This window comes from Triticum dicoccoides, chromosome 2B, assembly GCF_002162155.2.
Source record: "Triticum dicoccoides isolate Atlit2015 ecotype Zavitan chromosome 2B, WEW_v2.0, whole genome shotgun sequence".
In the NCBI taxonomy this organism is placed as follows: domain Eukaryota; kingdom Viridiplantae; phylum Streptophyta; class Magnoliopsida; order Poales; family Poaceae; genus Triticum; species Triticum dicoccoides.
Window position 1 is genome coordinate 89815193 of NC_041383.1, and position 14946 is coordinate 89830138.

Genomic DNA, 14946 nt, shown 5'->3' on the forward strand with positions numbered 1-14946 from the left:
ACTGTTTGTTTCCCACCCAACATGAAACTCATAGTAGACACCGGAGATTAACCAGATAGTAGATAGATACTATTGATAGTGGCCCCGATATGTACCCCACAACCATTTAAAAACTCAAGTTTGACCATTAGTTTGGAGCTGACTCAGAGTCTAATCGGTGAACAGGATGATAAAGTAGCATGTAATATTAAGCGATGCATAATGTAAGCAGACACGAAAGAGTGCGACCTCTCTTGCGGACCCGTGTAGTCCTCGAGGCCATCTGCTCGGTTGATGATGGTAATGCAGTTTTCATGGCTGCCAGCGGCAGGGAAGAAGATCTGAGGCGGCGAAAGACAGTCTGGAGGCCGGATCCCTGCTCTGCTGGACCCTTCTGTCGTTGGAGCAGCTGAGCTGGGGTGGACGACGGTGCAGCAGGACCGGGACAAACCACGCAAGGTTTTCTTTGACAACTATCTATAAGAGAAGTAATTCTGTAAGGGCTCGTTTGAATTGGAGGATTCCAACAATGCAGGGATAGGAAATAGACAGGAATAGGATAGGAATGCATGTGCAAAACAGAGAATTTAAAAACACAGGATTTCTGCCAATCTGGGTGTTTGATTCACAACAATTGGAAGATCGCAGGATGCAAAGAAGCATGGTGAGATTAAGTCAAACCACAAGAGAATGTACGGTTATAATGCTATTATGCCACTATCTCTTAGTCTTGTGCTTCATGAATAGGAATTTGAAAAGGCGGACAAGTGAAAATTAAAATTCCTATGTTTTTTCTTTCAAGGAGACACTAAAGGAACAAATCCATGTGCTCAGTGGATAATATATAACATGTAGAGTAAAAAAGAGATGCAACAAGTGTACAACCTCTTTGGCGAAGCCATGTCGATCTCAGCGTGATTGGGTTGGCCGGTGAGGATGCTCCGGCTGACTTTGTTGTCGGAGGAGGGGAAGAAGATCTTAGGCGTCTGGAGATGGAGCCCGTGGTACTGCTCCACTGTGATGGAGGGTTTCATCGTTGGAGCACCTACGGTGAGTTGTACGACGCAAAGGCTGAAGCAGGACAAGAGAGACAATGAACAACGTTAACCTGAGTGTAATTCTAATAGCATCTCCAATACATGACGTAAAATACATAACCACAAAGTGCTAGATGTAAAATACATCAGCCGCTCATCTCTGAACTTAACTGTCGAAACTGAACTTAACTGTCGAAACTGAACCTAACTGTCCAAACTGAATTTTGCTGTCAAAACCGAATCTTGCTGTCGAAACTGAAGGCACTAGCAAGGTGAGGCTACACGTCGGTCGACTAACTTTTTTATCTCTGGTCAGTCGATTTTGCAGCCGTTGGATATGAAATCAAGGGCCTGTGGTTCATCTTCAACCACCACCACCCTGAGGCGCCAGCCACCACCGGCCAAACAGTAGCCCCCCGTCGCCCGCGGCCGGTGGTGCGCTGCCCCGCCCGCCCCGAAAACACTCCCCACCGCCGGTCCGCCGCCGCACCGGCCATCCCTCTAGGCCCCCCGTGCCGAGCTTTTTCTCCGGCGATCCCCACCCACCGCCCCACCAACGCCCCGCCACCGTCGGCGACCACCGCCCCCATCCTGAACCCTAAGATAGATAATGGGGTACCTCTCCGGTGAGCCCCCCTCGCCGCTGCGGCTGGTTCTTCCTTCACCCCGGCGAGCCCACCCCTTGGAAATCGACTGACCCAAAAGTCAATTCAGTCGACTGAAGTGTAGCCAAATCGGAGCAGCATCGCAAGCAAGAGCAAGAGCGAGAGCAGCAGCACGAGCAAGAGCAATAGCAAGAGCAGACCAGGCAAGGGACCGAGAGCAAGAGCAGAGCAGCAGCGCGAGCGAGAGCTAAAGCAGCAACAGCTCCTACTGATGTGGACGTCACCGTCGAGGGAGCGACGTCGTGGAGGAAGTGGCCGGCGACGCCGCCGTGGATGGAGCCGCGCCGTGTCGGCTCGGGACCGAGCGCCGGCAGCACCGTGAGATCGAATCAAGAAGAAAATGTGGCGATTGGTGTACAACCTCTTTGGTGGCGCTGATTAGGCCGCAGCTTCATCCGAGGAAACGGTGATGATGATGCTCTTCCGATGGTGCAGGTGAAGACGACGGTGTGGGAATGGAGGTGGCGCGAAAGTCGAGGGGAACGTCGGGGCGGCTCCTTGGAGGTAGAGGACGGGGTGTCTGAACCGGCGGGATGATGAGATCGACGACGGATCCTCATCTGGTACGGTGGATGAGGGACGTCGAGGTGTTGCTGTGGACGACGTCGTCGGGGAAGAAGCTCCGGCTGGGTGGCGGACGGAGCAGGGTGTGGGGTTTCGTCGCGGGTTTTCGCAGCCTTGGTGTACGAATGGGTGGGCAGATGGGATGGCAATGGGGAACCATGGCTTAGAGACGCGCTTGTCCGAAATGTGGGGTAAGTTACGAAAGTACCCCCCACCGATTTGAGGCGGTTCTTTCGGTTCAGGGGTACCACGGGCATTTCGCGTGTCGGGATTTCACAGGAGGTGGGAGTTTTCGCGCGCGTTGTAATTTCGGAATAGCAAGGCGCGGGTTGAGATGGAGGGAGTTGTCGGAGCACAACGAGACAAAGATATATCTTAAATATTTTGGGCTAACAAGGCGCGGGTTGAAATTTCCGGACAAGCCTAACGTGTACTGTACCAAATCAATGCGCACAACAATTGTCATTCAGAACTTTGAATTCATGTTATGTTCAATTAAAATATTTTGCTACGTGTATAATGCATGCAACCTACTACTCAAATGAACGTTTTAGTGCATTCCAAACGTATATACTACCGCTTCAATATGAACTAAATTTGAATAAGATCTACAGTAATGATTGTTGTGAGGTCAAAGTATTTGAATTCGTTTCTCTGTTTTAATAAGATCTACAATCATCATTATTGTCAAGTTAAACCATCGTTTGTGTATTATCTTCACAGCACACCACATGATCAGTATCGAGTTACATATGAACTATGTGTACTATATGAACTTGAACTAGATTTTTTGAATCCACTTTATTTTGATTTCAAACCACATTACATTTCTAGCTCTAGCTAGATCTTCATAATCTAAACCATGTCTCATATGTATAATGTGTTTATCACATTATGTATGGTGCCCCGCCCCCTACGCCTACAAGTATTTAGACGTGAGTTGCAAACACCACACATTACCACAAATTCAAATAAAATGTGAGAATGTTTGATATATAGTATTGTTTAGATTGCTCGATATTTAGTTGTAAGCTGCAAACGCCGCACATTATCACAAATTCAAATAAAATGTGAGATTGTTTGATGTATAGTATGGTTTAGATTGTTCGGCATTTAACTATGAGTTGCAAACGCCATGCATTATCACATTATGGTATAACATGTGCACAACACGTGTATCACCGCTATATTCATGCATGCAATGTTTAAAACACTATGATCTCCTATTCAAATATATGAATACGCTTTCATATCAAATTATGATCTTTGTTAGTCTCTTACACCCACACAGTCCTCTAACCTTTGTAGCTACCACTAACTTTCTCTCGTGCATGCACACGCCCTCCTCGCCCTCCCCCTCCCTCGGCATTCTATCCACCGAGCACATTCATTTTTTCCTTTAGGTCGTTCTCCCAAAGTCTCCACAACTCCTTTCCGACACACACCGATCGATAAACCTCTCCAACGATGCCTGCCTACAGCATACACACACAGCTTCAATCTCCTCCTTTATATGTCCTTGCCTCGTGTCTCTCATATGGTCAGACACACGTGTAAACTCTCACCCCTCTTTTAATCAATCTCACAACCGCACACTCCTCCCCCTATCCAGCTAGTAGTTGGGCCTCTCGCACCACCCCCTAGCTCCATTCTCTCTGTCTATCCATCTCGCTGGGCCTTATTTGCCTCTAACAAATGGGCGTACACCGACCGATCTCTCGCTATGCATATAGCCAGCTAGGTCCTTATAACTCGTTTTTACCCACACATCGATCGATCTACCTCATTAGTTGTGTCTCTCCCTTCCTCCGACAAACAACAATTGATCTACCAATCTAGTTAGGTTTGCTTACCAAACACATGGTTCCCCTTCATCATCCATGGATGCGTCCCGACAGATCTATCACGCACAGGCACACACAGAAACACATCCCCACTCTTATTGATAACATTGCAGTTCCACCCTCAGTTTGTCTAGTAGGCCTCTCCCAACATCTCCAGGAAGCAACTCCATCACCCATCCAACACTCTACCCCTCTCCCTCCCTCTCCCTCCCTCTCTCTCTCTCCTCTCTCTCTCTGTCCCATCATATTTCCCGTCCTTCAGTTATGTATGGATGTCGACCGATCTCCCTCATGACATAGCTGGGTCTCTCCTTCTCAGCACATATACGAGTCGTTCTACCTCTATAGTTAGGCCTCTGCCTACCCCTCCCCCACCCCCTCCCCCCCCACACCGATACATCAAGCGCTCTAGTCATGTCTCCCTGCCACACACAAACTTGACATGTGCCCTCTAACGTTCCGGTAGGCCAGTCGCCCTATATCTTTGACTTGCACACACACACACGCAATTTTCATGGCTCTCTTCATCGATCTCGCACCCACCCATACTTGATCCTCTCTTTGACTCTATCGATAGCTATGACCCCTCCCTCTCTTCTCGTGGATTGTCCGACCCTCTATGTATGATATGGATAGGCCTCCATTTCACACACATTGCATGCAAAATTTTGTTTGAGATGTCATTGACACATATTCCCACAAATAATTCACGAAATCAACCCCCACCCCACCCCCACCCCCCACAACAAAACAAAAAACACTCACGAATGCAGTTTGTATCTCTCACACACACCCACGTAGGTGGGGGACGTGCACGAAGAGAAGAGGTGCATGCACGGCGCACGTACTCCCGTCTCTTTCCCAACCACACCCGCGCGGGTACATGGCGGAGCTCATTTCTGTACGAAAAAGGCAGCCCACGTGGTAATTTTGCACGTGTACTGGTTGTCCACTTGGTGGAGGGAGGATCGTCTACCACGGGTGAACAAACAAATTGCAACTTGACGCGTTATGTTAAATTAAAAAAAGAGGCAAACCATGTGGGGCCTACCTTAGAGGCAAGGCTCTATACACTGGAGTACTTTTGGTGTGTCCCGTCAACTCGCAGAACGAGGAGAAGCTTGCTTAGTATGCCATCTCCCCCGCCCACGGGCGCGGTGGCTCGCAGGATGAGGTGAAGCTTGCTCCTCCCTCGCCATGCGCGCGGTGGCTCGCAGGACGAGGAGAAAAATTTACTACTCCCTCCGTTTACTCCTCATCCCTACTACCTTGGTTATAGAGATTATATCATATTGTTTGGAATATATATGTCCATAGTAGATTTCAATATGAACTACTAGTACATACTCCATACACTGATGTATATAGATGTATTTTAGAGTGTACATTCACTCATTTTGCTCCGTATGTAGTAGCACTCTCCCTCGCCCCTCGACCCTCGCCCACGTGGTGGACGTGCAGCAATTCATTCGGTCTCATATAGCCAGAACGATATATACTGCACTACCATTATTGCTCGACTTCCCGAAGAGGCGAAGAGCCAATCGCAAGGTTAATATTTTGGAGATGCCAAGCGCAAGGTTATAGGAGAACGAGTAGTAGGTGCCGTGTCATTTATAAATAATTTTTTTCTTCAGTGGCACGTACGCAATATGATAGGTTCATATGGAGAGAAAAGGAAACTGCTCCACTATATACATAGTCAGGACGGGCCAGCCTACACGGTTGCTTGCTGGGGTTGCTCTCTTCACACTCTCTCGCACAAAACGACTGTGGCCACATCTCTAACATCCCGGCGGATCACGTCCGCTTGGGGAAGGGGTGGATGCTTAGTGTAGATGCGGTGTCTGTCACCGACGGTGAAAACCAACTGTTGGCACGTCCCGATCAGGGGTCCCCGCCGTTCTCTCTCACAAAGCCGGTGAGGTTGCCTTTGTCCCTTGCTCACTACCGTGACGTGGGCAGTTGCTGCCTCCCGCCGCCCTCCTCAAGGTCGAGCTACGTCCCTCAGGTACAACTCCCTTTACAGCCGGCTTGCACCACTGCTCCAGCTGCCCACATCACTCCCTGTGGATATTTCTATACTTCTTTGCCCCGCACATACCTGATACCTCTACTGGCTTCTACGTACTGTATTTGTGATGAGTTTATGTCTCATCAACTAGTCCTAGTAATCTTATTCTAATCACGCTTCTTCAATTTCTTTGCCACAGGGATGGTCATCTCGATTTTGGTGAAACTGCACAAAATGATCCGATGGTCAAAAGGTTGCAACCTTCATTTATTAGGAAGCTCGAACGTTGCCAGCAAATTGAAGCCTGGTCAGGGTTCACGGTTCAAGGGCTAGGGACTGCATGGATCGTTTTTCTCTTTAGCTGCCTCTGTTCCAAAATAAGTGTCATCTTTAGTAGTAGTACAACTTTGTACTAAAGTTTGCACAAAGTTGAGACACTTATTTTGGAACGGGGGAGTACATATTTTCTATGATCTGTCAATCATTGAGATGCAATAGCATGCATGTTAGTCTCCTTTGTATTTGATGAAATGTTTCAACGGGCAACCTTGGACGCAAGATACATGTAACAGGAGCTGGAAGCTTCATAGCATTGTACAAATTTATCTCGCTGATAAATTACAGTACGTACTAGTACTATACTAGTACTTCCTCAGTTCCTAAATATAAGTCTTTGTAAAGATTTCACCATTAACCATATGCGGATGTATATAGATGCATTTTAAGTGTAGATTCATTCATTTTGTTCTGTATGTAGTTCACCTAGTGGAATCTCTACAAAGACTTATGTACTAGTAATAGCTAGCCCCCACTACTAGGAATTCTCTATCCTCTCCTTGATCCACATCATCAAAATTGACGTAGCCGTTAGATGAAGTAAATCAGTCATAATAGCCGTCTGATCGAGACGTTGAGAGGCTCAGCACTAAGCCACATGCAAGCATGCAGAAATACCGTGGCACATGCATGTGAGTGGGTTTTAAATCACATCAACATGTCTGCATGCAAGCATGCACCGGTAGCATGCATGTAAGTGAGCTTTTAAGTCCCATTAACATGTCAAAAAGAAAAATATAATCCCATTATGCAGTAGGAGTTGGCTGATCTTTTTTCCTTATGTGGGATGATCTAAATGATGATGGGAGTTTATTTAGTTTGGCCACCACATTTTTCATGCGGTTATAGATTTCTTTTAGTTCTATGAAATCGATAATTTTGCGCAGAGAGATATACCGCTGTTCCGTGGCAATGAGCGGGGACTCATCTAGTAATATTTAGGAACAGAGGGAGTACTATGTAAAGAGTTAGGTGTCGCACGGTGATAGTGTGAGGTGGGCCATGTAATCACTGAGCCTGCGTGTTTTCACTGCTCTTGCACTCCTCCGCTGTCAGAATGGAGAAAATTGTGATCTACTACCTCCTTTCACTGAAAGCATGGGACATCCAGCAGTCCTACCACCTCAGTAATAAAGACCAATGAGCCATCAAATCACATAGACCCAGCAGTAAGTTGGACGAACGAAGCAACCATCACTCTTGCACCAGTGAGAGGTCGTGTCCGCTCTGCCCGGGCATGAATGCGGCACCGATTTTTTGGAGCGGTGCTGACCGTTTCGGGCGGGAAGCGCGCGCGGGCGGTGGAGGGGCTTTGGGTGGGCCAGGCTGGTCAGGAGCGGGCATGGCATCTGTCCGCATGTCCCTACCGGACACGCCCGGAAACGAGAGGATGCACCGGCTCTCGCGGCTAAAATCGTACACTACACACCATATCTCTGTAGGAGTAGGTTGATCTGTCGCACTCTCTAACACACACACGCACACACACGCACCTTGGTCCCGTTGGACCTTCTAACATGACTTATTACACCTAGACGGAGGGAGTAGTAAGTATACGAGATACAGTGGCACACTGACTTAAGTCGAATACAAGTGCCCAAAATTTGTGTGCATGTCATAATAAGGATTCACTTAAAATAGTACGTGAGCGAACAGAGGGATCAATTGGACAGTGTTCCCGAGCAGTAGCAAGATGTGTGAGGTAGTAAGATACACCGTTGCCGCTTTTAATTTTTCTTATTAATTTGTTTGTTTCACCCTCTGACTGGTGGGACCCAACGTACTATGTGGAGAGAGGTAAGGTGACTAAGGTTGCATTATTTCTGCACCACTGTCGATAGTCTTACCACCAAAGCCACATGACACGATTATGATTGAAATCCTAATGACTCCCACACACACACACACAAAAAAAACACGACATGCCTGTCACACGAATGCAGGAATGTATAAAAGGTCATTTTCCTCTCGTTGAACATAACGGGAGGGATGTGTAGCTGGTTAGCCTATTCGCTCATCAAACTTGAGGTCTCGGGTTTGATAACTACACTTGAGCATAATTTTTGCCAGGAGGATTCTTTGACTGGTCAAAATGTTTTCTAGGGTTTGCACACTTCACACTCTCTCTCTAGTATATATATACATGCTGGAGCCTCAGCGCTTGTAGTTTCTCTCTTCACACTCTCTCGCCCTCTCCCGCTGGATCCTCAGCGCTTGTAGTTGCTCTCTTCACACTCTCTCACCCTCTCCAGATCTAAACAAGACTTCGTTGGCCCCTCTCTCCCCTCACTGCTGCTCAAAGAGCCGACAGGATCCGTCCACCGGAAGGGAAGGAGGCTTAACGCTGTCGCCGTCGGCGAGGGAGGGAACCCACTACCGGCATTTCTATTCACTTTCCACCCAGCGGTGGCGCGGGAGGGCCTCTGACCCTTCTTCTTCGCCGCCGTCCCGTCGCCCACCGAACCACGCCCCAAGAACCTTAAGGTATATTTTACTTACTCCACATGCATTGCTCTAGCTGCATGTATACCATGAATCTAGGACGTGGTTCAAAGAGGAAAGGAGTGGGGGAAAGTAGTGGGAAAAGTTGTATATAGCATGAATCTAGGACGTGGTTCAAAGAGGAAATGAAGGGGGAAAGTTGTGTAGCATGAATCTAGGACGTGGTTCAAAGAGGAAAGGAATGGGGGAAAGTAGTGGGGAAAGTTGTATCGCATAAATCTAGGATGTGGTTCAAAGAGGAAAGGAAGGGGCGAAAGTACTAGTTCAAAAAGGAAAGGAAGGGACAAGGCTGTAGAGTTTGAGCAGGACTAGATTTGCTGCGCTCACATAGGGAAAGGTGTCTAAAGATAACAAAACTGGGACCAACACAAATATGCTCCTTGGTTGTTTGTTCTTTGTTGCAACAGACTGTGCATAACCACAGTATATCGGTAGATGCACATGGTGCTGGTGCGTCCACTGTCCCGTTCAACTCATTAGCTTTTGTTAATCTATGGCCCTGTTTGGTTAAAAACTCGCTAGTCCCTACCTGCTTGGTTCCAGGGACTAAACATGGACTAGAGGTTATTAAATGACATGATAAAAGACTATGTTACCCCTAGTAATGAACTAATAGAAACAAGGTGCGATCCGTGGCAGGGCAACTGTTGGAAAAAGTCCCAAAAAGACTCCCTCGGGGTCTTCTTTCTTTAGTCCCAAATGCCCACTTTTAGTCTCGAAAAGTCCCTCCTGTTTGGTTTAGATGTGACTGACACGGAGTTTTTTTAGTCCCTACACCAAAATGTCCCTGTAAACAAACACCCTCTAATAATGCCGCTGAAAAATTGATGCAATGCCACAGTTAAAAGCAAATTACATGTTTAACGAATTTTATTGTTAATATAATCTCTATGTTAATATTAATCAATGCCACCATTTGAGAAATGCTACTGTCTTGCTTTCTTTCCCATTTAGATAAGGTAGATGCTTCTTTTTGTTGGCTTCTGTGTCATCCACCGTTATTGACCACTAATTGTTTCCTTTGCACCTCTGTGTAAACAGGGTTATCTACTTCACCTCGTTGCCATTGTGACCTTTTGTTGCACTACACAAAACACTTTTGTTTTAAGAGTGTTTTGTGCAGTTCAACCAAAATGTCACATCGACAATGTTGCTTGATTGCTTGATCTTAGTGGAACTGCACAAGAGGAGATCTTACTTCCTATCCGTCAAGGCGAATTTGGTTCAGATCTTCTTCTTGTGAGTTGTTTGAATTCCGCATCATGAGAGGTCAGTACTAGCCTTCTTTCACATGATTCTGTAGTGTGCTTTCATATGTTGTTCTACTTGTACGATAATGTTGCTTGATTTTAGTGAACTGCACAAATGGAGACAAGACTTCCAATCTGTATGTGCACCGTAATATCCCATTGAGGTAAGATAAGGATATTTCACAACTGCTGGCCTGTATTTTGCCAGTTTCATTAGAAAATTAAGTTTAGTACTATACTTGTGCTCCCTAATTGACATGCCAAATCTTACATTGAAGGTGAATCTTGTTTGTTATTGAACCAAGTGATGACGGGGAAGAACAAGCGGAAGAAAAACAAAAATCAACTCCCGGTGCTATAATGAAGCACTGGAACTGTGATGACACAAGTAATGATATAGTTTTGCATCTTAATTTATTGCTATGGCTGGAACGAGCAATTGTTTTGCCACTGATTTGATGCCATACATAATTATCTCTACTTGTGCAAACAGGGATCTTCTTTGAAGATACCATATATTTTAGTGGAACTGCACAAGAAGATGTTGGAAACATTAAACTAATCGAGGAGTATATAGTAAGCATGGCCACCCCCGTAGATAGCAATAGATGGTTCCCGAGAAGTGCTTCATCTGTATGCTCTACACAATCAGCCTCCTGACAAAGGTTGGTACTCGCCCACTGATTTCATCCATATGATTGAGCTTTGTCATCTCTATTGGTGTTGTGCTACTGTTTAGATACTGTCATGAAAAAGTGGTATTGTCCTTGGGAAGTGCTTCATCTGTGCTGTTTTAAATATTTCCTTTCCTTTTTTTCGAGCAAACATGGATGCTAACATTTAGTAGTCCTCTTGTCTTTGCACAACAGGATCATCTTCCTCTGAAGAAGAATATGGAGTACGTGAAGTGACTAGTTTCGATTATGCCAGGATGAAGAAGCACTGTCTATCTTCTCATCAGAAGGAGCAGTTGAAGGATGGTTACATTACTCCCCACAAGACCAAACTAACTTCAGCTCAGAAGGACTGACAAATCTCCATTTTTTTGCTATGATGCGCGAGTACAATGTTGTTCTAGGATTCTTTCTAGTGAGTTCCATTTTTCTAAAAGTGTGCTCTACATGGACCATGTATGTGCCTGTTGAAACTGTCAATTCATAATACAGTTTGCTTTATACTAATCACTTTTTTGTATTTGTGCAAACAGGGGTGCTCAGCTTGATTTCAACGGGAACTGCACAAAATGTTCATGAATACATCGAATCATTCATTTCCACCACAAGAAAGGAGGTGCCCATAAGTTCAAGGCGTTGCAACATATAAGGGAGAAATCATACAAGCTACCAATTTGGTTGATTTTGGTGGAACTGCACAAAAAGAACAGCTGGTTTATTTAGCACGAGTTGCCATGTCAATGTCCGAACTGATGGCAAACCCTGCCCATTCCACAATCGTAGGCATTTGATATTTTGGAATGGGACAACCTTGTCAAATTTTGCTCATTGATTTTAGCAAGATATGCGTTTGATATTTTCGAATGGGACACCCTTTGCTATCAGCAGCGGCAATCAATTTTTTCTTTATTCTTTAGTTGTGAAGTAAATATTGCCTCTGACATGTGAGTCGTTGAGATGCATATTCATAGATTGTTTTGAATGTTCTCTATGAATTGCCAGGCCTGTGTGTTTGATTGCAATGTACAGAAACACTAAAAAGCTGCTCAAACTCTTTGTACTCCTTCTGTTCCTTTTTACTTCACACATTGTGAAAGTGCATGCTTTTTTGTATAAGATTGGTCAAAGTAGAGATACTTTGACTGCAGACAAAACTTGTATGCAGACTAGAAAGGACCGGAGGGAGTACATGTGAAACTGCTGCAAACGTGGTGATCACCCTGGGAATAATGCTAGTACATATTGTTTTGCATGTTCATCCAATGCCAGTGATACAAGAATTCGAACTAATCGAAATAAATTCATTCATACAAGGTCGGATTTCATATAAACATGCCGGATTTCATTACATTTCATACATTCTTCAACTAAAAAGGGGTGTTTGTGGCCGCATGCATCTCCCAGATGCAGAGGCCGGGGGTCATCCTCCTTTTCGAAAAAAGACTAAAAAGGGGTGCGCTGGAGGTATAATTAATTAACCGAAGTTACCCACCCGTGTCCTGCTAAGCCGAACAGAAGCTTCAGTGACTTAACTGCAGGTGCAGTTGCATAACTGACATGTGGCCTGTTGGGCCCACGTGTTAGTCAGCCAACTGCACCAGCAGTTAAGTAGAAGCAGCGTTCTTCTCCAGCGCAGCTCTCCGACTCCACGTCGCCGCCAAGAAGCTAACCGGACGTCAATGGTCAACCCGCCTAGCTTGGCTTCAACCAGAGGGTAGCAGCGGTGGCCTTACTTGGACACGAGTGGCGGTGACCTACCATGTTCTACTCTTCCTCGTTTTTTGTGTGGCGCGGCCTCATTGGCAGCGGGGCGGGGCCTCGGCGGAGCCGGCGATGCCTCTGTCTCGTTGCCGGCGGGCGGCGCGTCAGCGGAGCGGTGGAAATCCTCCCCCACGTTGCCGGCACGGTGGGGCCTCGGCTGAGCCGGCGATGTCCTCTGCGTCGTTGTTGGCGGGGCGGGGCCTTGGCAGAGCCGGCGGTGTCCTCTGCCTCGTTGTTGGCGCCGCGGGGCCTCGGCGGAACCGGCGGTGTCCTCTGCCTCGTTGTTGGCGCCGCGGGGCGTCGGCGGAGCAGGGCGTCGTCGATGCCAGCGGAGCGGGGACTCGTTGGAGCCGGCATTGTCCTCTGACTCGTCCTCGGTCTCGCCAAACAGCGCCTCGCCCGCTTCATCGCCCTCTTTGCTAGCTTCTTTGTAGGCGACCGCAGCCTCCACCACCCGCATGCGGTACCACTAGCGCTCGAGGCGGCCCTTGCGGGCGGAGCGGTACGAGTCGAGCAGCGCCTCCTGCTCCGCCTGCTCCGCGGTGATCTTCTCCTCCGCCTGCAGGTGCTCCTGGAGGAGATGGTGGTTGTAGGCGGCGTCGGCCTGCGCCTCCCGGAACTGCTCCTCATGCATCTGCCTCACCCTGTCCATATATTGGGCACGGGCCTCACCGATGGTCATGGTGCAATTCACCGGCAAGGATGGCGCGAAGGAGGGGGTTGGCGCCGGATCCTCGACTACCATGTTCTCCATTGGGACGCCGTCGTCCTCCGGCTACCTGCTGGCCAGCCGGTCGGCAGCAATGGCTGCTATCTCCTTGTGGTCCGTCGTCTGCCCGTCCCGAAGAGCGCTGGAGCGCGAGGAAGCCATGGTGGGCAGTAGTGGTGTGGACAGGAGAAAGGCAACGAATGCGGATGACTACGGCTATGGCCGACGCAGCAGTTTATATAGCAATGGTGGGCGGGCAGAGGGACGGACGTGTGACATCGGAGTAGCTGCCTCGGCAACCGTGTACCATTAATGGTGCGGCAGATGGACGGACGGACGACACTTGTGTCGTTTGAAGGCAGAACAATCGCCTGCACCGGAGCGGGGCGGCCGATGCTGACTGTTTTGGGCGGAAAGCGCGCGCGGGCGAGGAGATCACTTTACTTGGATAGGATGACAATGGGGACCCACCAGGTCCATAGCCTCACGTACGCAAGTGCCTCCTTATTATATATATATATATAGAACTATAATTTATGTTGCTTCCTCCTAGTTTCCTGACATCACGTTCCCACACCATTGTCTACCTATGTACTCCCTGCTTTCCGGTTTATAGGGCTTATCTCAAAATTTTAGTTTTTCCATTTTATAAGGCTCAATTTGGTTGTTTTCCATCACATGTTCAGATTCCAAGGTGCATTAAATCATTGCATGCAAGTATTAAGAGAAAATTGACCAATGCATGTACTTTATGCATGCACGCAATTCAATTAATGCATTGATAAACATAAGTTTTTGAGGATAACAAGAGCATTAATTAGGTGCTTTTGCAAAACTAGAAAAAGTATTCCACCACTCGCCATCTACCTTGATTGGTGAGATTTTTGAATTGAGCATTATAAACCGGAAAGGAGGGAGTAGTCAATAAATGAGAGAATTGCACAAGAAGCGGCCGACAGCTGGGACCAAGCAGCTTGAGCAGTATTTGTGTTTTTGAGGTGTGAGCACTGCAGAGTTTTTCGATGTTTACCCCAGATATTAATTTTCTCCTCTGAACAACAACGAAAATATCGCTGCAGGTATTAACTGGGCGGGTTGTGGCCCGTCTAGCCCAGGCCAGATATCCAGCCCAGATATTAATTTTTTTCAAGCTGAAAACGGCTAGCCCAGCTATACTTTTTTTTAGGAATACCCACGCAAGGTCAAGTTGTTATTCTCTGCCCCGCTAGGCTGCAAATCTTTCCTAGGAAGGATGCATTAGGCTTAACAAGAAAATGGGCTTTAAGAAATAATAAATGAGATGTAATTATAAAAACTGGGCAGTAACTATAAAAAAATGCACAAAACAGTGATTACTTTATAAAATATTATTTTTGGAATATTGAAAATTTTAATTTCATTAATTGTTGCGAGCAGAATGTTTCGTTGGATTTTTACGCAATATAAATTTATATTGAAATTGTATTTAGTCTGACTAAAATTTCAGGATAAAAATATTCGGATCCCATCAAAATATGGGAAATTTTATTGAATTCTGTTTTGAACGGTTGGTTGACATGGGCTGTACTTTTAACAAACTGTAAATGGGCTGTAGTAAATTCCATTAGAATT